At 39.6% G+C, this 27990-nt stretch overlaps 1 long non-coding RNA gene across 4 annotated transcripts in view; it reads left to right on the top strand.

Annotated features, from left to right (window-relative positions):
- Nucleotides 1–27990, top strand: part of LOC129050214 (uncharacterized) — a 200457-nt gene that overhangs the window by 154954 nt on the left and 17513 nt on the right. For 2 of the 4 annotated variants that reach the window (XR_010137264.1, XR_010137261.1), the window contains exon 8: nt 23–7892. The exons of 1 other annotated variant lie outside the window; for it this stretch is intronic. This is a non-coding gene — a long non-coding RNA (uncharacterized LOC129050214). One more of the 4 variants, XR_010137269.1, reaches the window with a different exon arrangement.

The following is a 27990-nucleotide window of genomic DNA, read 5'->3' as shown; positions in this document are numbered from 1 at the left end:
TTTTCTTTTCTTTTTGTTTTAGATGGAGTCTCGCTTTTGTTGCCCAGGCTGGAGTGCAATGGCAAGATCTCCGCTCACTGCAACCTCTGCCTCCCAGATTCAAGAGATTCTCCTGCCTCACCCTCCCAAGTAGCTGGGATTGCAGGTGCCTGCCACCACGCCCAGCTAATTTTTGTATTTTTTGTAGTTACAAGGTTTCGCCATGTTGGCCAGGCTGGTCTCGAACTCCTGACCTCAGGTGATCCACCCGCCTCGGCCTCCCAAAGTGCTGGGATTGCAGGCATGAGCCACTGTGCCCGGCCTTCATGTATGATCTTTTAACCTCCAAGAAATGATCGAACCATAGGGATAATACATTGTTTGCTGTTGGTAGTTATTTATGCAGCATTTCTCCATAAAGACTACCATAATTTGGTACTTCCTCATCCTAGGAGGAATGGGGAAAGAAAAAAAAATGCTTTATAAATTTTGGCTGATTCCTAGTACAACAGTCCCCCTTATCCGCAGTTTTGCTTTCCACGGGTTCAGCTACCCGTGGTCAATCACAGTCTAAAAATATTCGGTAGAAAATTCCAGAAATAAGCAATTCCTAAGTTTTAAATTTCACACTGTTCTGAATAGATGAAATCTTCTGCCATCCTGCTCTGTCTCGCCTGGCCTGTGAATTGTCCCCTTTGTCCAGCGGATCCACGCTGTATGCCCACCCCTCCCCGTAGTCACTTAGGAGCCATCTCTGTTATCATATTGACTGTCACAGTGTCACAGTGCTTGTGTTCAAGTAATTCTTATTTTACATAGTAATGGCCCCAAAGTGCAAGTATAATGATGCTGGCAATTCGGATATGCCAAAGAGAAGCCGCAAAGTGCTTCCTCTAAATGAAAAGGTGAAAGTTCTGGACTTAATAAGGAAAAGAAAAAGTGTCCTGAGGTTGCTGAGATCTACAATAAGAATGAATATAGTATCCATGAAATTGCGAAGAAGGAAAGAGAAATCTGTGCATAGTATGTATAGGGCTTGGTGCTGTCTTCAGTTTCAGGAATCCACCCAGGGTCTTCCAGTATCCCTCAAGCACAAGGGGAGACTGCCGTATTATATCTGCTGAAGTGGGAACGCTTTGAACTTGGCAAGATAGATTTTTTTTTTGGACTTTTACACTTTTATCAACGATAGTTTAAAAATTTAATTTGCTCACTCTTTAACCCTTACTATCTTCCAGAACAGTGGTCCCCAATCTTTTTGCACCGGGAACCGGTTTTGTGGAAGATGATTTTTCCATGGACAGGGTTGCCGGGATCATTTTGGGATGACACTATTCCACCTCAGATCATCAGGCATTAGATTCTCGTAAGAAGCACCTAACCTAGATCCCTGGCATGAGCAGTTTACAATAGGGGTCGGCTCCTACGAGAATCTAATGCCGCTGCTGATCTGACAGGAAGCATGATCTGAAGTAATGCTCCCTCACCCACTGCTCACGTCCTTCTGGGGCCTGGTTCCTAACAGGCCACAGATTGGTACCGTTCCGCAGGCTGGGGTTGGGGACCCCTGTTCTAGAACACTCAAAAAACATCAACTTCTCCTTTCACGCTGTCTTTCTCTCTGTTTCCCTAAGGCTTTTCTTTTTTTGATATGGGCATTCTTTAAGCTCTGACTTCTCTTTTCCTCTTTCCTCTGCCATCTCCTGTCAATTTCTTCCAGCTGCTGGCTGCACTCTGCAGGGGAGTACAGAGTGAGTGTGAAGTACGAATCAACACCTGCACCCACTCCAGCTCTGTCTCCACCTTCCAACCATTTCCCGTCCTGGCTTTTCTATTTTTGTTCCTAACCCACCCCATCCCATTCTGCCATTGTTTTTGGCCCCAAAACTTGGAGTCCACCTCACATTCCCACTTTCTTCTGTAAGTTCCCAAGTCCTATAGATTCTGCTTTTAAAATGTATAGTTCATAAACGATGAGCTTTGCCTCCCAGATAGATTAAATTGGACTGTGGATTGGCACACGGTAAGTATTCAATTAATTTTTGTTGAATGAAGGAATGAGTGAGTGGCTCCTCCTTAAACCAGGGTCCCTGCTCCAAAAAATGATCCTACATAGCTTTGCATACTACTGTATTCTTCATAATAATCATCTCTGATCACATTATTTCAGGGCTCAAAAACTGTCAGTAACTAGTTTTCTCCTGAATCCAGGGTAAACTACTCTTTTTTCAAGCCACCCACAATTTCTTTTTGTTTATCTTCCACTAAACTCCTAAATATCCTATGCTCAATACAGAATATTGCTTATTTTCCTCTAAATTCTTTTTTTTTTTTTTTTTTTTTTTTTTTGAGTTGGAGTCTCACTTTGTCACCCAGGCTGGAGTGCAGGGGTGTGAGCTCAGCTCACTGCAACCTCTGCCTCCCAGGTTCAAGCAATTCTCCTGCCACAGCCTCCCAAGTAGCTGGGATTATAGGCATGTGCCACCACGCCTGGCTAATTTTGTATTTTTAGTAGAGACAGGGTTTCTCCATGTTGGTTAGGCTGGTCTCGAACTCCCGACCTCAGGTGGTCCACCCGCCTCGGCCTCCCAAAGTGCTGGGATTACAGGCGTGAGCCACCACACCTGGCCTCCTCTAAATTCTTTATATATCTCTGCTTCTCTATTTTAGCTCATTTTGTTTCTTCAATCAGAATGTTTGTTCGATCATTTTTTTAAGCTGCATTTTTTTAACTGTTCTTTTGAGGCCCATTTCAAATGCTACCCTGTCCACAGAGCTATTTTTAGTTCCATATACTTCTTTCTCAGCCAAGCTAGATGTGCTCTTCCTCTTGGGGCGTTTATTGTATTCAGCCTGCATCGTAGATATTTCTATACTTGATTTATTCTTTCCTAATAGAAGGTAAATGCTTGGGAGACAGGAGCTAAATCTTACTTCTTTCTTCTGTGCCTGGACTCTCAATGCCTTGTACATAGTAGGCACACAGAATGCTATTATTGAATTACAATGATTTTTATATTTTCATCCGTGTAAGATTTTTTTCTTTCTCCTTTGATTGCATGTTGTTGTTCAGCATTGTGTGCGTATGTGTTTCCCCATTTGCTATGTCCTGCTTAGCACCTTTAGTGTTGAAATACACATTTATTTATGTATCTTTCCCATTTTGACCTATTAAATAAAATGTATTTTTTCATGTGAATATCCAAAGTGAGAGAGGATTCTGTGAAATGTCTCTTGAACTGCTGTTCCAAGGTAGTCTTTATAAACAATCCCTCAATCTGGATTTCTTTTAAATTTTGTTTTTATTTGTACAGATTTAGGGGGTACAAGTGCAGGTTTCTTACATGCATATATTGTGTAGTGAAATCCACATTTATCAATCATTATTTTAAACTGGTCTTTGGAATGCAGGCAGGTCCAGGAGCAGGGCTCCTTCAGTTTGCCCTGCTGCAGCCCGCTTCGGGTTTGCCCAGCTTTCTATTCTTTCCCTACCCCTCTTAATGTCTGAGAATTAGTTACACTGAAGTTCCACTTCATACAGAGCTGCCTGCAACTTGAGATGCAAACTCCAATACTGTGGGCCACTTTTTAGAAGCATGTGGTCATTCGGGAAACAAAGGCACTCCTGTTTCCTCTTCTCAATAACAATTAAGACATCAGATTAATAGAATCTTTAAATTCTTGAACTATGCTCGCAGAATAGTTTGTGTTTGCTTTAACACAAAGGAATACTTTCCGAACCCTAAAGGTCACCCAAGAAATAAGAGAGAGACGGATTATGAATCGTGTATACTGGTAGATTTTTGGAGAATGGCATGTGTCCTAGGCAGTGCGCTCTGGCTTTGGAGTGACTTGGCATGGGAGTACTCTGTGATTTACGCTGGAGAGGCATTTCCTGGGCAAGGAATCCCCTGTATTGAAGGGGCATGCCCATTAGGAGGAGAAGAAGAAATAGGGGCGGGGTGGGGTGGGGGAAGAGGAAGGCTTCTTGGTTCACATTCTGGCATTCACTTAATGAGTATAATGTTCTTGCTAATGGGATTTAACCACAATACCTATCCCTAACCTTGTCACCAAAAAGATAGTCTACGTGCCCCTTTTTTTTCAATACCGTCTGCCTGGTAACTGTGCAAAAGTCTGTTCTGCCAATTTTCTAAATGGTAATCCTAGAATTATCTTGGCTCAGAAATGAATGAAGAACTCGTGTACAGGACTCAAATTTCCCTACAGGGGTTGTAACTGAAGCAAGGATTAAATGCCAGTACACAAAACCTCTCAAGCAATGGACAACATGTCGATTGCTAAACATTCTATGGTAGAAGGCCTTTAGTTTTTCTCTTTTATAAAGCTTGAGATCAAGTTTTGGTAAGAAGTAAAAAAGCAAGGCAATTTAGCTCCTTTAAAGGATTGCTTGTTGGGAAGGACAGAGCTATATTTAGCTCTGTGGCTGTGTCTCCAGGAAGCTAAAGCAACAAGGCAATTAAATGGTGAATTGTGTGTGTGTAGAGGGGGGTTCGGGGGAGGGCAGGTGAGGGAGATGATAATATAGGTCTTAAAAAAGAATCTGTTTAGGAAAAAAATTTTCAAAACAGTTGCAAAGTATCATGAAGATACAGCAGACTATTGACTGATCACCTGTTGCACATCGCAAACCTTTATTTTGAAGTGGAACAGACAGAGCCTGAATAACTCCAAGTTCCCCCATATGGTGACAGCAACAATAAACTCTCTGTCATTTATTGAGTACCTATTGTATACTAAACACAGTGCTTTACTTCTATTAAGCCATTTAGTGTTGACAACTGTGCTCTCGGCAGCAAATAGCATGAGGGTCTTGCCCAAGATCACACAGCTGCTAAGTGATTGAAACAGATTTGAATCTTGTTCTCTTTCTCTCCCCACTTTTAGTTGCTTATACACTATGCCTTCTATACTCTTCCCTGCTGCACTGGCATTTTATGATTTTTAAATTCTTATATTACAGAACTTTGACCTTCTAGGAGAAAGGCATGAAATACACCCCCCTCCCATAATGTCCATACTCATATACGTGTGTGTGTATGTGTGTGTGTGTGTGTAAAACATCTACATCTAAATCTACAATTTAAGTGGAGTGCTATCCTTAAAAAAGGAATAATTAGAAACTCTCATTTACATTGTAATTTACATTCAGATTTCCTGGAACTGTAGCTTTACTCTTTTTTGCTTTTTTTTTTTAAAAAAAACTCCTTTTATTTATTTATTATAATTGCTGGATATTTGGCTCTGCTCATGTCCTAGATATAGGGTTATGGATGTGGGGCAGAGATCAGCGAGATAGACCTGTGTCAGGAAACAAAACAGCACGGTAGAATTGAGTGTCGTATAACTAGCTCTCAGTCGTCATTTTTCTTTCATTTTGTAGGGTAAACCTAAGGCCTGTTTGATTTTGCATCTTTGCATTTAAACCCTGGGTGAACAGGTAGATGGCAGCCAATGATCCCAAGTGGAAATTATTGACTTATGAGAGGGTAAATAATTTGACCAAATCTAAACATAGAATTCTTCTTCTATGGGTGCAGTTTAAAATCGCAGGGCATTTTAGTGCATCGTCAGTTTTCCTTTTCACACCTATTCCCTTATTGAGATAGGTAGGAATCAAGAATTGCATCTCTGGGAAGATTAATAAGTGTTCTTTCTGAAAAAATCAACAGTATATGAATAAGAAGTATATTTCCTTGAATGATATAGCTGTTAGTTTAACACCTTAAATAAAGAAGGTATTCAATAATTTTTAGGAAAATCAAATTTAGAAATAAACATTCGGATATGGAGGGCCTAACAAGGCTGTTCTCAGAGTAGACAAAGGTATACTTACAATCTTATTGAACCTCTTTGGGACCAGCTGGACAAGATCATTGCTCGGGTCCTCTAGAGCTCTAATATTCTTTGAATCAATAGTAGCCCAGTGCCCTTTCATTTCTGGGCCCATTCATTTAGGGATGGGATAAAGTGGTCAAGAAAGCAAAATTCAGCTGTTGAGTCCAGAGGTAGTTGGAGATATAAATCAGAATATTTCTTCCTCCCAGATCAAAAAGAAAGAAGTTCTTATATCTGCTCGTGTTTGAAGCAGAGCAGCAAAAATTGTGGTGGATATAAAAATCTAGGCTTATTACAAGACCTAGGAAGCAATCTCAGGGGGATGGTCTTGCTGTCAGTTACCTGAGATTATTTAATTACAAGCAACCGATGATTACCTGTAAAGGCGAGAGATGCAGTGGAAAACTCAAACAACGGTTGTTGCAAAATCATATAAATTGGCTTGGGAATATCCCGTATGACTTTCCCCCCCAGAAATTTGCCTTCCTAATTATGTTTTGCTTAGCCCAATATTAAAAATTAGTTAGTTTCCCCAGAGTAGCTCTGAAGTTAAACTGCGGAGGGAGTTGGTTCAAGAGCATGCCAATTGGAATATGGAGGATGAAACATTTTCTGGCACTAATGTGGCAAAAAATCCCAAAGTTATTTTAATCTTAAAGAAAACAATAGTCTTGAGCACCTTACCAGCCTTCACATATTATCTGAAATGCTATAAACATTTGTAATCATTACATAAATGAGATTATTTTTATTTAGATATGTGTGTTTTTACCTTGAGAATGTGTGTTCTCACTCTCATCCTTCTTGGCAGCTAAAGAAAATAATAAACCAATTTTCACAGACTCAAGCATAGTGCTCTGCACACACAATTGGGTCAGAAATATTTGTTGAATAAATAAATGCTCCTGCTTAGGAAGGGTCTCATTTTGTAGCATTGAAGACAGATTAGGCTAGATTTGGAAAGTTAGACCTAGAGGTGGATTAGAAATCTTGGATCCTTGGGCTACAACGTTGTTGTCATGGGGGGTTCTTAATTGAATTCTCTTCTTTCTTTCCTTCTTCCTCCCTCCCTCCTTCCCTCCGGCCCTCCCTTCTTCCTTCCTTCCCTTCCTCCTTCCCTCCCTCCCTCCCTTCCCTCCTTCCTTCCTTCCTTCCTTCTTTCCTTCTTTTCCTTTTCCTGAATTAAAATGACTTCATAGTCTAATATTCCTAGAGTATATACAAACTTGAAAGTAGGCACATATTCCTGAAATTTATGGCTCTTATACAATTGCAAATCCAAAACAAATTTACAAATTGAATTCAAACAAAACGACAAACTCAGCATTCAAATAACAACATTGACTTCATGTGATGGACAATGGTTTGCTAACATTTAATTGCTACTCACAGCATTAATTTTGTTCCAACTGGTATGCTGATGATGTTTTGATTTTAGTATGCCTATATTTCCTTGTAATGTATAGGACAATTCCTTAACACTTTTCTTTATTTAAACTACAGCAAAACTTTGGTCCACACAGAATGCTGGAACATCATTTAACCTTCACTTGGCACAAATCCGTAATTTACTTACTTGGGGGTGGGGTCCAGGTTTTGTGGGGCCTGAAGAGTATACAATTTTTAGGGCTTTAAAAAAATATATATATATATATAAAATAAAAGTGAAACAAAATTGCTAGGATCCCTCCCAAGACATTGGAAGGAATCTGCATAGGAGTCAAAGCTCAAGCTTCATTAGCTTCATGCTAAATCCATCTGTGTTCATGTATCAAGCCCATCTCTGTTTTTTTCTTGTTGCTAATAAAGAAGAATGACCTGGCAACAATGAGGAGTGGCATTTTTTTAACTTGGGGAAGATCAATCTTAAATTACACATTAGTGTATTTAAAGATTATTCTCAACCTAAAAACAGAAAATTAAATATTGTCATTGATGACACAGAGACGACTGAGAAGTACCTTTTTGTTAAATTCTTTTTCCCTTGATAAATTCCAAGGAGGAGTTGCTGGAACCAAGTTTTAGAGCTCTCACCATACTTTTCTTGGTTGGATTTACAGAGGTCAAAGTTTGGAGTGCAACTAGAGAGGTTAGCAGTTCACTTTTCCCAGCCCGCCTGGCTTCTCATAGCGTAATCTCTGGGCACAGCTGCTGTGAGCACACAGCCCCTGGGACTCGTGTCTTGCCCTGCTTCTGGCCTGATGACAAGACTGGGAGGAACTGTGGGCAGGTAAGGCCAAAGGGAACCTCAGACCAATATTTCTCTGGAGGGCAGAGGGACAAACAGAATCCAGAGGTTGGGATCTACCTCGGGGACAATGTCTCAGAGTCCAGTGGTTGCAATAAGATGTGTTGTGAGTCAGAGCCAGCGAGGGAAACAGCAGGCACAGGGGATGTTGAAAGGTCAGCCAGGCAACGGAAACCAGGGGCCAGGAAGAATTCTGAGCTATGATATCAGTTGGCGTGCGTGGTGGGGCAGGTATTCATATCAAAATCAAGCAAGTTTCATTTTTCAGGATCCAAGATTTTCCTGCCTTCCTTTCCTGGTAGGACTCAAGGGATTCTTCCTGGGCTCATAGACACTAGGTGTGAAACCATGCATAAGGACAGGAAATGGGTGTCACTCTTCCTTATTGAGGAGATTCTGGAATTATTTTTACCAGAGTTGATTGGAGAATAAAATATGGTAGTCAAGATCAGACCTCTCCTCTCAGGCTCTTTTCCTTCTAAGACAGGAGAATCTTCTGAGAGGTTCCCATAGAAGAGAACCCTCATGCTGCAAGTATCCAGGATGCACATTCTGATTTGTGCGAGTTCTAAGAAAATCTTTATTTTGGGACATTTGAGGCTTGTCATCAAAGAACTCTAACTTTCTATCTCCCATCTATCTATCTATCTATCTATCTATCTATCTATCTTCTTTCTATATATTTTCTATTTTCTATATATATTTCTATTCTATATATTTCTATTTTTTATATAATATATATGTGAGATGTATATTACAGAGAGATATATTCTTTTTCTCTATGTATATATGTGGGAAAGTGTTTTGTAAATGGTGAAGAACTACTGTTGTTATAATCCCATTTCTGTCCAATGGAGGTGCTGATTTTTATCTTGCTTGATAATTGTTTTCAGGTGAGATTATATCCGATAAATACTTTTTAAATTTCTTTTTCTTGTGTTTCCTTTCTGTTTTTCTTTTTGCTTTTGTTTCTTTAGTTTTCTGGTGAAAAATGACTCCATTGGAAATTTTATATCAGAACAAGTGTTTTCAGAAAAGGAAGGGATTCTCAGATTTAAAGGAAAAAGTTTCCCTAAAAGTCAGAGCAGCTAGAGCTACTAGGAAACCCCTTTATCAAATCAATCAAGTCTTAACTATAACACACTCAACCGATGCTTGGGTAGAATATAAATTCCAAGTCACATGAGGTCTTATCAGTTATAATACTGAGAAAGAAATAGCCACTCTGTTTTGGTAAGATGATAGCTGTGGGCTAATTCATTTTTTCTTGAAATATTTGGGGGATTTGAAAGCTTAAGAAGTAAACAGGTTGTTTTGTTCAGGGAACCTTCTCTGAAAGAGTTACCAGGGTTCATCTGATGACATTAGCTTTGCCAGTAATTTCCATGATGTCAAGGGCACACGGGAGATTAAAGAGGGATTAAGACCTGCTTGCACAGTCAAAGCATCACCGTAAATTGACTTGACTTGGCAGGCTGCACTTCAGGTTGGCACCTTTTCACCACCTAATCATATACAATCCAGGTTTGTGGTGTTAGCTAGGCTACTTTCACAGAGGCTAAGAAATGTTAAGCAGGCAAGGTAGGAGGTGAAAGTTGCCGGGAAGGGGTGGATGGACTTCCAGGAGAATGCTCAAGGCCAGGCTGCCACCATGAGCTGCCGAGGAGGATTAAAACATAAAGGAAAATGTTCGTTGTTGTTGTTGTTGTTGTTGTTCCTTTTTCCTCAGAATCTTTCAAAAATGAATTTCATTTTTCTATTTACCCTCCTTCCACCCGCTCCCAAGTTTTCCAGATATACGTTCCTCTTAAAACCTTTTTAATCCCTCAGGTTATTATCAACACTTCTGCAAAAGGAGTCAGGTTTGCCCAGGAACTTCACTGAATAAAGATGAGTTTATATCTTAAAAAGGAAACAGCTGGATGGCAAAAGCCAGGGAGGGAGGCAGCTCTTGTTTCATTAGCGAAGGGAAACTCGAGGGCCCAGAGAGAACAACTGGGCTGGCAGCCACGGCGGGGAGAAGAAAAGGAAACACACCATCATAAAGAACTAATCATGAAAAACGGAAAGTGAGAAAGAGCCAAGAACAACAAGCAATAAATGGATTTGGAAGGGGGAAAAAGATGAGGAGGAATGAAAAGCTATGCTCAGGAAAGAAGAAACAACAGCATGTGCGTTTCGTTTGAAAAAAATTAATAATTCTGAAAATCATTATAAAGTCTTAAGGAAAATGTTTTAAGATAACTTTTCAGACCCAGGTTTTATTTCTATGTGTTGTTTCAGAGTCTATTCCAGTGCATGAAAAAAAAAATCAGATGGAACTAGTGGGAGAAACTTAACAGACAATGTGCCTGAGTGATTGGTTTCCCTCTGCTTTTTTTTTTTTTTTTTTTTTTTTAGTGATTTCTGCCTGATGGTGGGGAATAGAAGCAATTAGTCTGGCTATATAGGATCACTGATAAATCAGGGGATTCTAAGATTAACTCATACAATTCTAGCCATAATTAGAAATATCAAATACATTTTCACCTGTGCAGTAATCATGTAATGTTCATTTGTTTGTCATGAGGGGGTGATAATTCAGCACTCACAGGTATATCTTTAAATATTTTCAGATGAAATGAACATGGATTTAAGGAGGAACTAAGAGGAAAACCGGATCCTAGTCTGTCCTTCATCTTGAAAGAGGACTATTGGTCATGTTCGTATATTTTATCATGTTGAATCTGTTCATCCAAACATAGCCAATAGTCCAGGCAAGCCTAGAGAGAAGATATAGATATACACACTATTTGAAGTTTCACATCAGTTACAGATAATACTTTACAAATGAAATGTTGTTGGTCTTTTATTTGGGGGATGCCTTATTAGCTTTTTAAAAATTAGTTTTTAATAGCAGCATTTGTTTAAGAAGGAAGAAAAAATGCTTGGTGGTACCTTCTGGAATGTACATTAATCTTGTTAATGACACTGCAGTTCATGGTTGGCAAAACAGGACTTTTGAATCAATCTGTATTGTGTGTGTGAGTGTATATGTGCTTGAGAAAGAAGGCCAGGGCACTAAAGATACATGAGAAGTGCATGAAGACAGGATGCAGGATTTCCTATGATTTTATGTTGTTCTTAATTAGGAAGCATATTGGCAGCAAATGCTAACATGTGTTAGGATGTTTAGCTGAAGCCAAATAAATGTTTTCTATTACAACTCTAAATTCCATGCCTGGTCGGAACCCGTGCTGTTCTGCTCATGGCTTACAAAATCCCGTTAAAAGTCATCTCAAGGGCCAATTTTCTCTTGGCTCACAGAGCAAAACGACTTTCACCACATGTTTTCCTGAAGGGTTATCTACAACTCCGGGTGGAAGTCAAAGATTGGAAGAGGATGACCTCTGATCCTGGAACTGCATTGCTTGGTGGTCAGGAGGGGTTCTTAGTAAGCAAACTCAGTTTAATCCCAGAGTCGGAAGTGGGTTTCAACAAGCCAAAGCAACATCCTTTCAGCTCTGCTACTTTTTTGTCTTGGAGGAATAGCCAACGGAAGAAGATGGAGAGTCCGGACAAAAAAAAAAAAAAAAAAAGAAGATGAGGTAAAGTAGCTACACTTGTGTACATAAGGAACCATGTAAAAGTATGCTATTTATTTATTTATTTATTTATTGTTTTGAGACAAGGTCCTGCTCTGTCACCCGGGCTGGAGTGCAGCGGCAGGATCTCGGCTCACTGCAACCTTAACCTCCCGGGTTCAGATAATTCTCTCACTTCCGCTTCCTGAGTAGCTGGGACTGCAGGAACGCCCCACCATTCCTGGCTAATTTTTGCATTTTTAGCGGAGACAGGTTGCCATGCTGCCCAGGATGGTTTCGAACTTCTGAGTTCAAGTGATCCTTCCGCCTTGGCTGTCCAAAGTGCTGGGATTACAGATGGGAGCCACCGGGCCTGGCCATTTTTTTCTATCCATGTCTTTTTCACTGCTGTGTCTGAGAAATTTTACACGCTCTCATATATGTAGCTGAAATGATGCAGGAGTTCCCCGGGACCAGCCGCTTGGTACTCTTATTTATTAATATCAATAAATCAATGAAGCCAGGTTGCAAGGCATTCTTAGGTATTCATTCACCATGCTAGGACCGCATTGCCTGGAGCTCTTCAGCAGTTTTTCACTGCAAGGCCTTCACACAAGCTAGTCCCTCTTTCTGGAACATTCCTCTCCAGGTTTTGCATGGCCTATTCCCTCACCTTGTTCAGAACTCTTCCCAATTGTCCTCTCTCCTCCAGCTTTCCTTGATCCCTTCATCATTCTTTCCTCTATTTGTATTTATTTTTGTTCATTGTTTTCTCCCCTCCTCTAGAATGCCCATTTCAAGAAGGAAGGGAATTTATTTTGTTTTCCCTGCTATGCCTCAATGCCTAGGACAGTGTGAGGAACATAGAAGGTGCACAACTAATAATTTATTCACTGAATTAACAGGTCCATGGTGTTTTTGTTACTTGTTACAGATGTGTGTGTAACATTTTCAAAGTCTTGGAAGTTATTAAATCACTTTCCTGCATTTTATATGCAAGACTCCTATTATTCTTAATAGGAGTCAGCTGTACATCTAGACTGCATTAAAAAAAAAAACAAAACTACATTTTCTTTTGCCTTGTAAACAATCCCACATGGTATATGGGCCAAAAAAAGAAAATTAACAAAAAAAGGGAGAATGTACCAAACCATATTCAGTTAGTAAAAGAGGATGTTTTTCCATATTCTTAAATGAAGATCTTTTACCCAATATATCCAGTCTCTTATAAACCATGAAATGAAGTGACTGGCTATCAGAACTAATTTTCAGAAGAAAAACTGTCATCTTTAAAGCAGTAAAATCTTCATAAAACTGTGTAAACCAATTACTGGGTTAAGTAAAATCACTGAAATATATCAGGACCTTCAAATGTCTCCAGGGCAGACATAATACAGTAATTCTCTAATAGTCACTCTGGGGAGACACTGTAATGGGCGGGATGAAGTCATTGTAATATTCTCATTTAGTTTTGGTCCTGAGACTTATAAAGAGAATACTGGTGGCGGATTGCACGTACGGAAGAGATGCCTATTCATTTCACATGATACCAGCTGGCCTTTCCAGGCTGTGGATCATGAGCTCAGGGGAGCCCAATGGAGATGGGCATACTCATTTATTCTGCAGAGAAGATATGCCTTTAAGTCCATTTGAATGTTTCTTCTCATCCCTCCTCATCAAAGAGAGTGGAAAATATTTTGTGTGCAGTATTTTTTGCTTTAGGTTATTTAGATGCCCTCATGTATATTAGGTGTTTGCATGTGAGCAAATAACTAAAAACAAGAGCAGGACCTACCAGAAGCTTCAACAGAACAGATGGACCATGGAAGACCTCATGTTCTTTTGAATTAGTGAAAAGCTATATAGTTTAAGTAGGTATCTTGGTAATCTAGGGTAAATCACAAGGATTGGGTAAACTCAATGGAATATTGAAGGTTTATTTTATTAGGTAATTTTATATACATTTAGGCCACGTGCGGTGGCTCACGCCTGTAATTCCAGCACTTTGGGAGGCCAAGGCGAGTGGATCACTTGAGGTCAGGAGTTTAAGACCAGCCTGATCCAACATGGTGGAATGCCATCTCTATTAAAACTACAAAATTTAGCTGGGCATGATGGCATGTGCCTGTAGTCCCAGCTACTCTGGAAGCTGAGGTAGGAGAATTGCTTGAACCCGGGAGGCAGAAGTTGCAGTGAGCCAAGATCACACTACTGCCCTCCAGCCTGGGCTGCTGAGTGAGACACCATCTCAATACATATATATATATATATATTATATATCTGTAATGTGACATTGTTTTCTCAAACCTCAGACTAATCTTATACTCAATATGGAAGATAATCATAACTCATCACTCTGGATTATAACTGCTTACATATGTCTTTCTTATGAAATAATGCACCTTGAAGGTAAGGACTTCACTTTATTTGCTTCATTCTCCAGTGTCCAATTTGTGGAATGAATGAATAACCCTTAACAGAAACCTGACTGTGATTCCCTTCACTATTAACTTTTCCTAGAGTTATGAATTCCAGTTAAAAATTTGTTCAGAAAACCACTTGTCCTTAGGAGTATAATTTCACAAGACACACAAGTTGATTTCCTCATAGTCTATCGTGGTGATTTCTACCCAGCTCAAGGCTGTGATTCATGAAGAAGAGTGATAGGAACCAGACTTCTTAAAAGTGGTGAGCATCAGGCCACAATCTCAGAGGATAGTGTATGAGGGGTAAAATTGGGAAGACAGATTCACATTTACCCAAATGGCTTGCACATTAAAAGCTGTACACCTTCCCCGACTGCAATTAACTCAGAGGGAAATCTTTGTGCTGGTTCGGTTCTCTCCGGTGTGTCTGAGCCTGCAGTTGCCTGGCTGGCCCTTGTGTCCCTTTGGAATTGATAATGAGGTTCAAGAGAGAGGAATAGTCCTCACTAAGCATGTCACCCCTATTTAGCACCTTTTCCAGGATGGCAGCCACTATTGTTTTATTATGTCTCTGATCAGCTGTCACTATTCATAAAGTAATCACTGCCATTAACACATCACGCCTCAAGCCATCTGCTGCAGCATGGCACACATAGAGCTGTTGGTTGCAAGCAAAGCAGGTGTCCCTAAAAATGACAGTACCACAGTAAAGGTGGGAGGTCATCATGGTGAAAGAGGATATGTCATGTCAAGTAACTCTATTTTTTGATGTATTATAGTGCAATGAGCAATAGTATTTCTTGCTCAATTTGCAGAAGGCTAAAATTAAAACTTCTTATTTGAGATACTTCTTTTCAATATTGGTAAGTTATGGAGACAAAAAATGTCATTGAAGTTCTTAAAACAATAGCATCTAGATTGTGAATGGACTTTTGCATTAAATTTGCAGTCAAGTTTAAAGCATTCTTGAAGCGATCTAATCCATCAAACCTCTATTTGACAAGTGTTTATTGAGCACATACTAAGTGACACTGACATGTGGCTGGCCCACCCGAAATATACAGTTGCTACATAAAACAAAAATCACAAGTAGTGTGTACAGTGGAGATTCCTGACCCCAGCTGCATTTTTGACCCTTGGTCTGTCCCTAACACTTATCTTGATTTTGGATAATTTTTTGGATAGTTTTCAGTTTTAACAGGATCCATATTGATTGGATTTTATGTGGATGTATGGGAAAATAAGCTTGCATTGGAAAAATACAGGGATTTCATAAAGTCTATTAAGAAGGACAATATCTTTATAGGACAATTAGTTCTCTTAACCACCTTCATTGTAAAGGGGCTTTATATTTATACAACTGAGAGAGGAGATAGGAATTTAATTGAAGATCTTAAATGTTGATAGAAAGTGAGACAAGGGATCATAATTGGGTTCAACTATCTTTCTAGCCCCTTCTCCTCCTGCATATACACTGGAATTGCATCCTGAGCTTAACTTCAGAAAATTCACGTATTTGCCCTTGGCAAATATACACACTTATACATCTATATGTATATGTAAAAAATTAACTAGGGTAGTTAATAATTCTACCCTCCACTTATTGCATGAGTTTCTGCTCTTTTCCTGGGAGTGAGAAGTATTGGATGAGGGTTTGGATCTTCTAGCCCATCAGTTACTCTTAGCAACATCACCCATCCTTCCCTACTGGTGATGAGAGCATCTTGCTGCATGGGTGGTGGTTCTCAGGTGTATACAAGTACTCTTCTCCATGATGCACATGTCCACACATCCTGTATGCTACTGCTGGTTTAAGGGATTTTCAAGGGTCAATTCAATAGTACATTTAGAATTTAACTTCCGTGAAGCATGCTACTCAATTACAAACCAATTGAGGAATGCTACATAACCCCAAAGTCTATAGAAAGCAAAGATATCCATCTTCTATATCAGGATCTCTCGACTGCTTTCGAATCCAACTTTCTTTTGAGAAACAAAAATCTCAAGCTCGCTCCCTATCACTGAAGATTTGTAGAATCATCTGTTGTAACCAAAAAAATAAAATCGAGCTTGAATTTTTGTGCATTCAGAAAAAAGTTTTTTATTTTTTTTTCAAATTCTATAATAATCTATATGCTTTTCAAAATGGGTCCCCTTTCTCCCTGGGGATTATGATATGCCCAAGCATAAGGGGCATTTTAACTTTAAGGATGATATTTGTGAATCTGGGATGCACGCTTTTCAAGATACCAGTGAAGCATCAGAGAATGAGCAAGCACTTGTCTCCTGATGACTGATGGCCCTTTCTTTTTTTTCTTTTTTTTCTTTTTTTTTTTGAGATGGAGTCCCAGCTCTGTCACCCAGGCTGGAGTGTAGTTGTGCGATCTCAGCTAGCTGCAACCTCTACCTCCCAGGCTCAAGTGATTCTCCTGCCTCAGCCTGCTGAGTAGCTGGGATTACAGGTGCCCACCATCACGCCCAGCTTATTTTTGTATTTTTAGTAGAGACAAGGTTTCACCATGTTGGCCAGACTGGTCTCGAACTCCTGACCTCAAGTGATCTGCCTGCCTCGGACTCCCCAAGTGCTGGGATTACAGGCATGAACCACCGCACCCAGCCTGACCGATGGCCCTTTCTAAGGAGACTGAGGTGGTACATTTGTGATTACCAGATACGATAGAGTTTATATTGACCCTTGCACTAGTGACTTGATAGTTTTTATAAAAAGCCCCCAAATTGTTTGATATTTCATTTGCATCAAAATATTGTAGCTCAAATGGCTTTATCAGATTGGCTCCTTAAAATATCATGAGCCCTTGTTCTAGGCTCAGAAGGAACACAAAGACAAAGACAAATGGTTCTTGGGTCCTGCCCTCAAGGCACTTACAGTCCAGTTTCAGTTTTAGATGTTCAACCAAGAACATGGCTAATGGCTGGTAGAGATTGTACTGACTATTGTACCACTTCTGCTAAAATATTATTTTGGTTGAAATAATAAAATGTAGATTCAAAACAGAATAAAATAATATTTTACTGCATTTTTCTGTGAAAGAAATGGGGGAATCTTGGGATTTCAAGATAATCCAACAAGCTGAGTAGGGCTGGCCATAGGTTTGGAACTCATGGAGATCACAGTGCAAACCCACGAAATGTTCTCCTGAGGCCTGCATCTCCATTAATGTTTTCTGACTAGGGAATGTGCTTGCTCTGGCTCTATGGGTAAACAGGAGGGTGAAGAGGAGGCTGACTGAGTTAAAGACATCAGCAGGTTGGGAACTATTAACACTGAGGATCATCTTTCTGTTTTTATTTTCCAGACAGGGTCTCACTCTGACTCCTAGGCTGGAGTGCATCATGGGGCTCTGCAGCCTCAACCTCCCAGGACAAAGTGGTTCTCCCACCTCAGCCCCTCGAGTAGCTGGGACCACAAATATGCATCACCACACCTGGCTAACTTTTTTGTTTTTATTTTTTGTAGAGACAAGGTCTCCCTATGTTGCCTAGGTGAGTCTTGAACTCTTAGGCTGTAGTGATCCTCTGGCCTTGGGCTCCCAAAGTGCTGAGATTACAGGTGTGAGCCACTGCACCTGGCAGTTGAAGATTATATGCGGATCATCTAGGTCAGGAGTTGGAGAACAGCCTGACCAACATGGTGAAACCCTGGGGCTCTACTAAAAATACAAAAAAAAAAAACAAAAAAAACTGGGCGTGGTGGTGGACATCTGTAATCCCCCCTTCTCGGGGGTCTGAGGCAGAAGAATCACTTGAACCTGGGAGGCAGAGGTTGCAGTGAGCCAAGATCACACCACTGCACTCCAGCCTGGGCGACAAGAGCGAGACTCCTTCTCAAAAACAAAACAAAACAACAGAAAAAAAAAGACAGTGGTCCCATTAGGTTATAATAGGACCATATTTTTACCGTACCATTTATATGTTTAGGTATGTTTAATACACAGATACCATGGTGTGACCATTGCCTACATCATTTAGTACAGAAATATTTGTACAGGTTTGTGTACAAATCTGCACAAATCTGTACAAATATTAGCCTGTACAGATTTGTAGCCTAGATGCAGTAAGCCATACCATGTAGCCTAGGTGTATTGTAGGCTACGCCATCTAGGTTTGTATAACTACACTTTTTTTTTTTTTTGAGACGGAGTTTTGCTTCTGTTGCCCAGGCTGGAGTGCAATGGCGTGATCTCGGCTCACCACAACCTCCGCCTCCCAGGTTCAAGAAATTCTCCTGCCTCAGCCTCCCGAGTAGCTGGGATTACAGGCATGCGCCACCATGCCTGGCTAATTTTGTATTTTTAGTAGAGATGGGGTTTCTCCATGTTGAGGCTGGTCTCGAACTCCTGACCTCAGGTGATCTGCCTGCCTCGGCCTCCCAAAGTTCTGGGATTACAGGCATGAGCCACCACGCCTGGCCATATAACTATACTTTTTGATGTTCACACAATGACAACAAAATCACATAACATTGCATGTCTCAGAATGTTTCCCAATCATTAAGTGACTCATGATTGCACTTAATCTCTCTGGTCTGTAAAATAAAGACAACCAGAAGACCTACTCCAAAGTGTTGTTGGAGTGATAATATAATACTTAAAATTAATACTATAAAATAACATAGTACAAAATATTTATGATATTTATAAATACAGACATAAAAATATAGTTTTACTTATGATAATATTTCTTTTTTTCTTTTTTTTGAGACGGAGTCTTGCTCTGTTACCCTGGCTGGAGTGCAGAGGAGCGATCTCGGCTCACTGCAACCTCTGCCTCCTGGGCTCAAGTGATTCTCCTACCTCAGCCTGCTGAGTAGCTGGGATTACAGGAGCTCGCCACCATGCCCAGCTAATAGTTTTTGTATTTTTAGTAGAGACAGGTTTTCACCTTGTTGGCCAGGCTGGTCTTGAACTCCTGACCTCAAGTGATCCTCCCACCTCGACCTCCCCAAGTGCTGGGATTACAGGCATGAGCCACTGTGCCCGGTCTACTTATAATACTTCTAAGCGTGATAAAACACTTATATGTCTAGCACACGATAAATCCTCAATAAATGTAATGTACGAATGTGACAGATCAAGAGAAAAAGCCGATGAAATAAAGCTGCAATACTTGCATTTAGAAAATACTATAGGAATAGGACAGAAGGCTTGGCTGACTGAAATGAGGAATATATTAAAGGAAATGTCTTAAGAGTAGGTGACATTTGAATTGGCTACTGAAAGAGAGAGAGAATCGCTTGTTAGGGGAAGTATCAAGAGCAACGTTTTGGACCACGAAGGGGAAGGAACAAACTGCTTTCTTCCTTCATCCCTCCCACTGAAGCGTTTTTCTCAGTTTGCCTTAAATCTCATTTTATGGGTACTTCAAACAATTTGCCCATTTTTGTGTTAACTGAGCATAAGATCTGTCATGTAGACTTTCTTTATGGAGACTCACACACTTAAAAAAGACTCTCATAAACATCATTGTTTATTAATTAGTATTAGTATAGTTGATAATTTTATACCTTAGGCTTACAATATAATAATTTTAAGGTTTTACTCATCCAAAATCAACTTCTCCAGCCTCCCTTACTATGAACTCACGCTTTGTATTTAATTTATTATTCAGTTTTCTATTTCTTTGGACTGAGTAGGCATGCGAAATAGAATGGGAGAGGAAGCACATAATTAGAAAATATTGTACAAATGCTGGCTATTTTATGTAGAAAATGAAATTTGTGCTTCCGTTTTGTTTCTGCTCAGTAATATAGTCAAGCAACAGTTTGTTTCCAAGTGACCCGTTGAGCTGTGTATGCATTTTTGTTTATTTCAGATAAAATGTATTTGTATTATTTGTCCTTCATACTATCCATACATACCACACTATCTTCTGTATCAGGTAGTCTAATAGAAATATACCTGCTTTGTTCTAAAAAAAAAAAAAAAGAAAAAAGAAAATGAAATTTGAGACCTCGGGATGCAAAATTAATATGTAAGAATTTCATCGCTTTGTTAGAAGATGCAATCGGAGTCCATCCAATATGCTGTCAGAGACTTGGTGGATATTTGTCAATTTTGTTTGTTATTCAGGAGGAATACCTCGATTTTCTCTGAGGAGTCATCCCTGCTTGGTCTCAGTCTACGTGGTTTATGTGGTGCTTTGCCAAGTCCACTCCCTATCCACCTTCCAGTCATTAGCAGGGGAAATAGCTCAAGCTCAGCCACTCAGGTCCGAGTGGTGAGACACAAAAGTGGAAATATGCTTGGAACAGATTCTTCCTGTGAGCAGAACCTTTAAGAGGCTGTTTATTCATTCCTGCTACCTGGAGCCCTGAAGCTATCTGGTTCCCATCTTTGTTCTGTCATGATCTGAGGGTCCAGCTTCTGGTTTCTCTGAGCCGCTCCATATCCTTCCAATCATTTTACACTTTTCTTTTGCTTCATTTAGTCAGAGTTTAACTGATAGTCTAAGTGAGAAAATAAAAATGTGAACACAGAAAAAATTATCACTGGATGACAGCGTGGATTACTAGACAGCATTGTCTCACTGGACATGTATTTTGAAAGCACATACCAGCACCAGGCACTGTTCTAGGCACTTGAGTCAGTGACAAACAAAACAAAATATTGAGAACAATAGATGTGGCTGGGCACGGATTGCAGGCTCATGCCTGTAATCGCAGCATGTCGGGAGGCCAAGGCGGGGGGATCGCTTGAGCCCAGGAGTTTGAGAACGGTAGATGTTCTAACCAATATTTGTTGTTGGGCTTTCAGGAGCTAAATGAATGGGCTAATGACATTTGTTCAACCTTAAGATAATTTTTATATGACCCTCTGTGAGAGGTTCTAATAATTTTTTTTAACAAAAGAATAAGAATATTAACAACAAAATAGGTAAATATTTCAAAAGAGTTCTTCCTTTGGAAAAGCAAGCCGAGTGTTGATTTAAATTTCTCAATGATCAAAGTGTTAAAGTAATATGTTTTGAATAGAGCCATCTATAAAACATACCCGTATAAACAACAAAAGTTGTAAATGTGTAATGGGCAAAAGTAATAAAACTATTGAAATAATGCATTTTCCTCATACCAACTCTATCCATTAATTTTTTACAGTTTTCTACCATGTAACATTACCCTTCATAAAAATGATATTTTAAAATGAGATGGGGTTGGTAAAAGAAGCAAGAGGTAATAATGGAAGGAGGATTGCAAAGCTGTGCTCTGCTGGATGAGGGAGAAAGGAAAATAGAATTCATTTGGGCTTTCTGTGAGCCAGAGGCCATGGTCTGTAGCCTTTAAAGGGGTGAGCAATGCTCAGAGCCAAGGATTTTTATATCTTTATTTTGATTATTTGTTTCTTTTCTCTAAAGAAATCAAGCACAAGCTATTTAAAATAATGAAATTCACTTCAATATAATACTTTATAAGCAAAGTTGTGAATCTCTCATGTATTAAACATTTAAAAATTCTTCATGCATTCTTGGATGGGTTGTATAAAATCTAAATGTAATGTGGTGGTATTCTTGTATGAGGCAACTCGGTGCAGCCAGAGGGACATAGATTTTGATTCAGACGGATCTGAGTTCTAATCCTGACTCTGCTATATTCAAGTTATTTGACCTCTATATAACTATATTTCTTTACCTGAAAAGTAGAAAATATAACTCCTAGCAAGTAGTGGGCACTCAAGATAAGATGGTTTTCTGGCCAGGTGTGGTGGCTCATGCCTGTAATCCCAGCACTTTGGGAGGCTGGGGCGGGTGGATCACCTGAGGTCAAGAGTTCAAGACCAGCCTGGCCAACATGGTGAAACCCCATCTCTACTAAAAACACAAAATTAGCCAGGTGTGGTGGCAGGCGCCTGTAATGTCAGCTACTCGGGAGGCTGAGGCAGGAGAATTGCTTGAACCTGGGAGGTGGAGATTGCAGTGAGCCAAGCTCATCACACCATTGCACTCCAGTCTGAGTGACAGAGCAAGATTCCATTAAAAAAAAAAAAAAAAAGATGATTTTCTTCCACTGCCTTCATCTTCATTCTGATAATACTTCAAATTACGAAAGATTAGCTTATTTGCAACTAGAGGCCATTACAGTATTATTAAGAGACCCACTCAAAATGCTTAATATCCTTTGATATTATGTGTCAACTAAGTAAAAATGTACATGCTTGCAATTCCTAAAAATAAAATAAAAATAAAAGGTTGAAATATTTACACTTACATTAAAATGAGAATCCATACTGTAGCATAATTTTGGAAAATGGAATTATCTGGGATATGAATGCTTTATTTCTCCATTTATTCAACAAACCCCGAGCACCTATTAAACTCTTGGCCCCATGATAGGCATTTAGAATACAAAGATAAATAAAACATGATTCTGAATTTCAAAGAGTTACTTCACCCTCTTCCATGGTGAAGATCACAAGCAGAGAAATAAACGCAGAAATGTAGGATGGAGTGCCTTATGGGAACAATGGGGACGGTCATCTCATTGGTGAGTGTGGGGTGTCAGGGGACACGGGAGTTTTCCAGCAGAGGTGGTGGTGAAGGTATGTATGTCAAGCCTTAGGGAATGAGTTGAAGTTATCTAGGTGAATTAGGTGGGGGAGACTAGAGTAAGAGAGCATTCCAGGCAGTGAGGCAGGAAAATCAGAGGGAGATGAACCTGCATGGTGTGTGTACGTGTGTGTGGGGTGTGTGTGTGTGTGCGCGTGTGTGTGTGTGTGTGTGTGGGTGGGTAGGGGGTAAGAAAGTCCCAGCAATCAATGTTATGCTGCACAGAGCTAGAAGTAGGGAGTAATGAGAGTGATGCTATTGGAGAGGCAGGCAGGGGCCAGATCATGGGTGTTTTCTTTCCCAGGCCAAATTGCTTAAGCTTTATGCAGAAGGACAAACGATGGCTTGGGCACAGCTGAAATACCTCTGCTCAAACCTGTGTGAAGAATAACAATTAGGGTGGTAAAGCCCATTAGGAAATGGGTAATGTGGTCTGTGGTCCAGGGCCAGGCTGTAAGGGCTTGAAGGAGGTCAGGTTCACTGGGACACAGAACAGTGGGAGCGCTGGGTGGTTGGTATCAGAGAGGGGTGAGCTCATGTGCAGAAGGAAGAGAGAGAATCCGGGCTGACTCTCAGCTCTGCAGTGTGGTCCCTGACGTGGTGCCACCATCCAAGATAGGGAATAGATGGACATGAATGAGGGTTATGGTCCAAGTTTAGGCATTCAGTGAAATCAAACTGTGTGTATCTTAAGAACTGGGCTGACTGTGGGTTTTTGAATACCTTGGTGAAATTTTCTTAAAAGGAGCTGCATTGACCACTTCTCCTGGTGCATGCAGAAGGCCTACTATGGAGTGACCATGGAGAGGATAAGACAAAAATAAGCTTATTTGATTAGTCTTATTTGATTCACTAAAAATGTAGTCTAAAATATAGACTAAAAAATAGTCTAAAATATATATAAATAGTCTAAAAATATAGTCTAAAATATAGACTAAAAAATAGACTAAAAAATAGTCTTATTTGATTCACTAAGACCATGTAATGTGGTTCTCCTTCCCCCTTTGTTGGTTAACGGTAAACACCCCCTGGCCCCCGACACACTGTGCAAAAGTTTCCGTCTCCCAAATTTATGAGGCATTTGATATTTGATGTCATAAACGGTTTTTCTTAACTCTTATGAATATTCTTAGCTCCTTCTTGTCAGGAATTGCTTGCAGCTCTTAGATGATGTGAATCACCTCCAAAGCATTTATTTTCCAACACTCAGATGCATTTTTTGAAAACGAACATCAGCTGTTAACTAGAGCTTTCTCAGGTGCAGCAGAAACCCTCTTCCACAAGGCTTTACCTCCCTTCCCTACTCAGTAAACTGCCCAATCCAAACAGGGGGCCACTTCTGGGGCAGTAGCTTCTGCCATGAAAGAATGCATTCAAGTAAAACAATGTGTTTTTCAAATTAGCACACATACCAAAAAATATGTATTTACTTAGTACACCTTAATGGCTTTCGAAGAGCCATTAGGCTCAACTGAGTGAATATTCCGTGTATTACCAAAATATGCACAATGTATCCCCGAACAGCCATTTTACCTGTAAACATAAGAGGACAAGCTCATTTCTCTTTGAATTTTCCTTTGCCCCTTTCTAAGTAATTTTCTTAGCCCATTTGAGAGCAAAGGGAGACATTGTTTCAAGGTTTAGGTGTTTGCTTGCTTCATTCCAAAGTTCAGGGAATAACTGAGAAGTGTGTTCATCTACTGTTGAGTGGCCTAAACGAGGGAGCATTCTACCTGGTTAAGACCTGCTAACGTTTCCTTATTAACAGAGACACCAGCAAAGAGTAAGTAGCTTAAGGAGATTAATGTAAAATGTCTGCAGGATAGAAAAATTGCTTTAGAAACAAAATAACATACCCTCTACCCCCCATGAATTAGTAGTTGAGGCACTTTAATTGGATAAACTCAGTGTTTAGATCAGGAGTCTGTCCAATTGCTGTCTGTGACCAGAGGAAGCAGAAGCAAAGGGGTTAATAGTTGCTGACAATTTTTTTTTTAACAAGCAGTTTTATTGCAGAAATGGGAGTTGAACCGGAACATTCACAATCAGAATGAAAGGGCAGGCAGGCAGGCAGATCTGGAAAACTCACCATTGTATGTGAAAAGGAAAGTTTTCATGGATTTTAGAGAGGCCAAAGAATTATTTTATATTTGAGAATATCTCAATTATTTTATATTTGAGAATATAGTTTAATTTAGATTTTTAAGGACCAGTCACCCAACATTCGAAATCCATATATAATTCTCTGGAGAAATGCAACAATGCCTCCATTTGATCATGGTAAGGAAAGCATTCATATCTGACAATAACTTATGCAATCGTTATAAGACATATGTCTCTAGGTGGTTTCACAAGAAGTATGTGCAATTTAATGTGTTGATTTTTATTTCTAAAGAATTGTGTTGTTTACCTGCTATCTTAGAGATTATTATTCCACCTTGAACAGTGAAGGTGAAAGGGTACCAATCAGCCAGTATGTATCTTCTGACAATTTCCAGATTTTTATCTAGAGACATCCAGCAGCAGAAAATCATTAATGAGTGGCATGTTATAGTAAAAAGAACACTGCACTTGGGAGTCAGAAGATAGAATTCAAAGTCTCAGCTGGCACCCGTAATCCCAGCTACTTGGGAGGCTGAGGCACCAGAATCACTTGAACCTGGGAGGTGCAGGTTGCAGTGAGCCGAGATCGTGCCACTGCACTCCAGCCTGGGAGACAGAGCAAGACTCTGTCTTAAAAAAAAAAAAATTACATGGCCATGGGGAAATAGTTTCTTCTGATAGTTCCCAAACATTACTGTACGACAAAACCATCTGCTGAGCGTTATATATGCACATATACACCTGGACCATCCTCCTGAAATTCTAGCTCAGTAGGTCAGAGATTGGTCTTTATATTGTTTAAAAGCAGCGGGGGTCAATAACTACTAATAAATTCAACACACTTGAGTGTCCTCATTTGTAAAATAGAAACAACATTTTCTATTCAGCGTAGAGGATTGTTGCAAAGACTAAATACAATGATGCATTTAAGACACCAGTGCAATGCTTAGAAGAGGGTCACTTATTTTTCTTCCAATGGGCCATGGTTGTTCTAGTTCAGAGCTCCTCAAAGTGAATTCTAAGGAGCAATAACCCCACGAGATGGTCTATGGAAAAACTGTACCATCAATCATATTTGGCAGCTGCACATTACACTCCCTTCCAGACTGTTAATGGGACCATTAGCACCTTAAAGTTTCTGAAAGAACCTGACAAAAAGGAACTGGCTAAGTTGGTTGAACTCAGTGTTTCTCAAAGTTATTTAACTACCCAATTCTTTCTTCAAGTGGCAATTATTTATTGATGTTTGGTGGAACATGCTTTAGTGAACACTCCTCTTTACGATCTCTAACTAATGTCCTACCTTTCTATGACCGCCCTCAAGGAATTTGCTGCTTGTTTTTGGTCTGACTGAAACCCAGCCTTTCTGATCATCTTGAAGGATATCTGTTCTTTTCTTGAACTGCTAGTTTAAATGGACTCTCATATTGAACACGATTCTATTTAAATACTGTAGTTTTTACTTTAACTGAGGTAGTTACGATGGTAGAACACAAATGATCTAGAAAAAATTAAACCATTAATTTAGCAATAAAATGAATACCTAAATAGTAGAAATTCGCAAGTCCATGGCTGTTAAATAAAGGGAAGACAATTACATTTTGAGAGCTCCTACTTCACCCTTGAAACCAGCAGAATGGGATAAAATTTAGAAATGCAAATTATGCTTCGAGCTATATTAATCTAATAATCAAAAATAGGTGGTAGAAATGGATATAGATGCAGTAAAAAATTTGAGGAGTCTTGAGGATAGCACTATTTCTCTTAAGTCAACAATTTAAGAGCTTTTGGGAAGTTGAATATAATCACGTAGACTTTTTGGTGACCTCATTTTCCTGGTCTGTACTCTTAAAGAAAGTAGAATAAATGGCTTCTAATGTGTCCTTCTGGGAATGAAAAGCAAAATGGCAAAGTGTACCTCTGATTGAGGTGTATTTGTAAAAGAATCACCTAGTCATTCAAGCAGAAGAGGACACAGGCATAGACACATGGTCTTGGGATGGATGAATAGACATCATGGGTAGGGATGGAGAGATGTGATGTGGAAAGTCAGGCTTGTCAGAGTTCACAGTAAGAATTTGCTTCAGATAACTACTCAGAGGAAAAAAATATATATTTTTGCAAGTATCTTGCTTTTACAGGTTTCTGAGATAAAAATCTCAGAAGAACAGCTTTGCTCGTGAGCTTTCCGATATTTCCACTGTGGTCCTGGCCAGAAACACTGTGAGAACACCCTTTCATTTGGTATTTGAGCCCTTCTGCCTCTGTTCCTGGCTGCAGACCAAAGGGAACAAACGCAACTGAACATTTCAGAACCTCAAAATAGTAAACCAAAAATGGTTTGCTCTGCTTTTGGTTCTAAATATGATCGACCTCAAAGCCTTGTTCCAAATGATCTGGTGGATCCATCTCTAATATGGATTACGGGATTTTAGAAATCTTTGGAGGATGGTGTTTTTAAAATAGATAACTAAGAACAAAGAAAACAATCAATCCAAATGGTTGTAGTACAGGTGTCTGAACACCAGAGCAGAGACTAGACTTAATAAACATATTTTACGTTCTAGTGTAAAGTAATTAGAAGAAGGGGATTAGAGTTTGGAGTGGGATATCTGGGCTTGAACGTTGACTTGGTTCATGACTAGCTGAATGTCTAGGGCATGTTTCTGAGTCTCAGTTGTTACCTGTGAGTAAAATTAATAATACAAATGAAAAATAATTATACCCATTTTAATTGGCTCATTATAAGGAGCAAAATTATAAAAATGCTTCTAAAATTGGAGTGTCCATGATAATATGAAAGTCAATAAATCCCAGTGATTAGAAATTTGAACTTTACAATGCAACACACCTAGGTTCATATTTCTGCCCCTCTGCTTTCTAGCTCTGTGGCCCTATATGGGTCACTAAAAATCTTTGACAATCAATTTTACCATCTGTGAAATGGGGTTAGTGTTGTTGGGAGAATGAAATCAAATAATGCATATAAAATATTTGGCACAGTTAATGCTAGAAAAATTGCTGGCTATTAATACATGTATAAATGATGATCATGGTGATTTTATATACTCATAATTCTGGGTGCCAGTCCAAATACAGACATATGAGAATGTGGATAGATCCTCGAGTTCTCTCTGAACCTTCCTTCCATGAAGTTATATACTCTATAGAATCAGTGGGTGAGTTGATTTAGGAGAGGTGCCAGTATAAGCCTGGAATATCTTACTTGGTCAGATCCAAAATATGGGTTTGG

The sequence above is a fragment of the Pongo abelii genome, chromosome 16, assembly GCF_028885655.2.
Source record: "Pongo abelii isolate AG06213 chromosome 16, NHGRI_mPonAbe1-v2.0_pri, whole genome shotgun sequence".
In the NCBI taxonomy this organism is placed as follows: domain Eukaryota; kingdom Metazoa; phylum Chordata; class Mammalia; order Primates; family Hominidae; genus Pongo; species Pongo abelii.
This window is presented reverse-complemented; position numbering and strand designations above follow the sequence as displayed.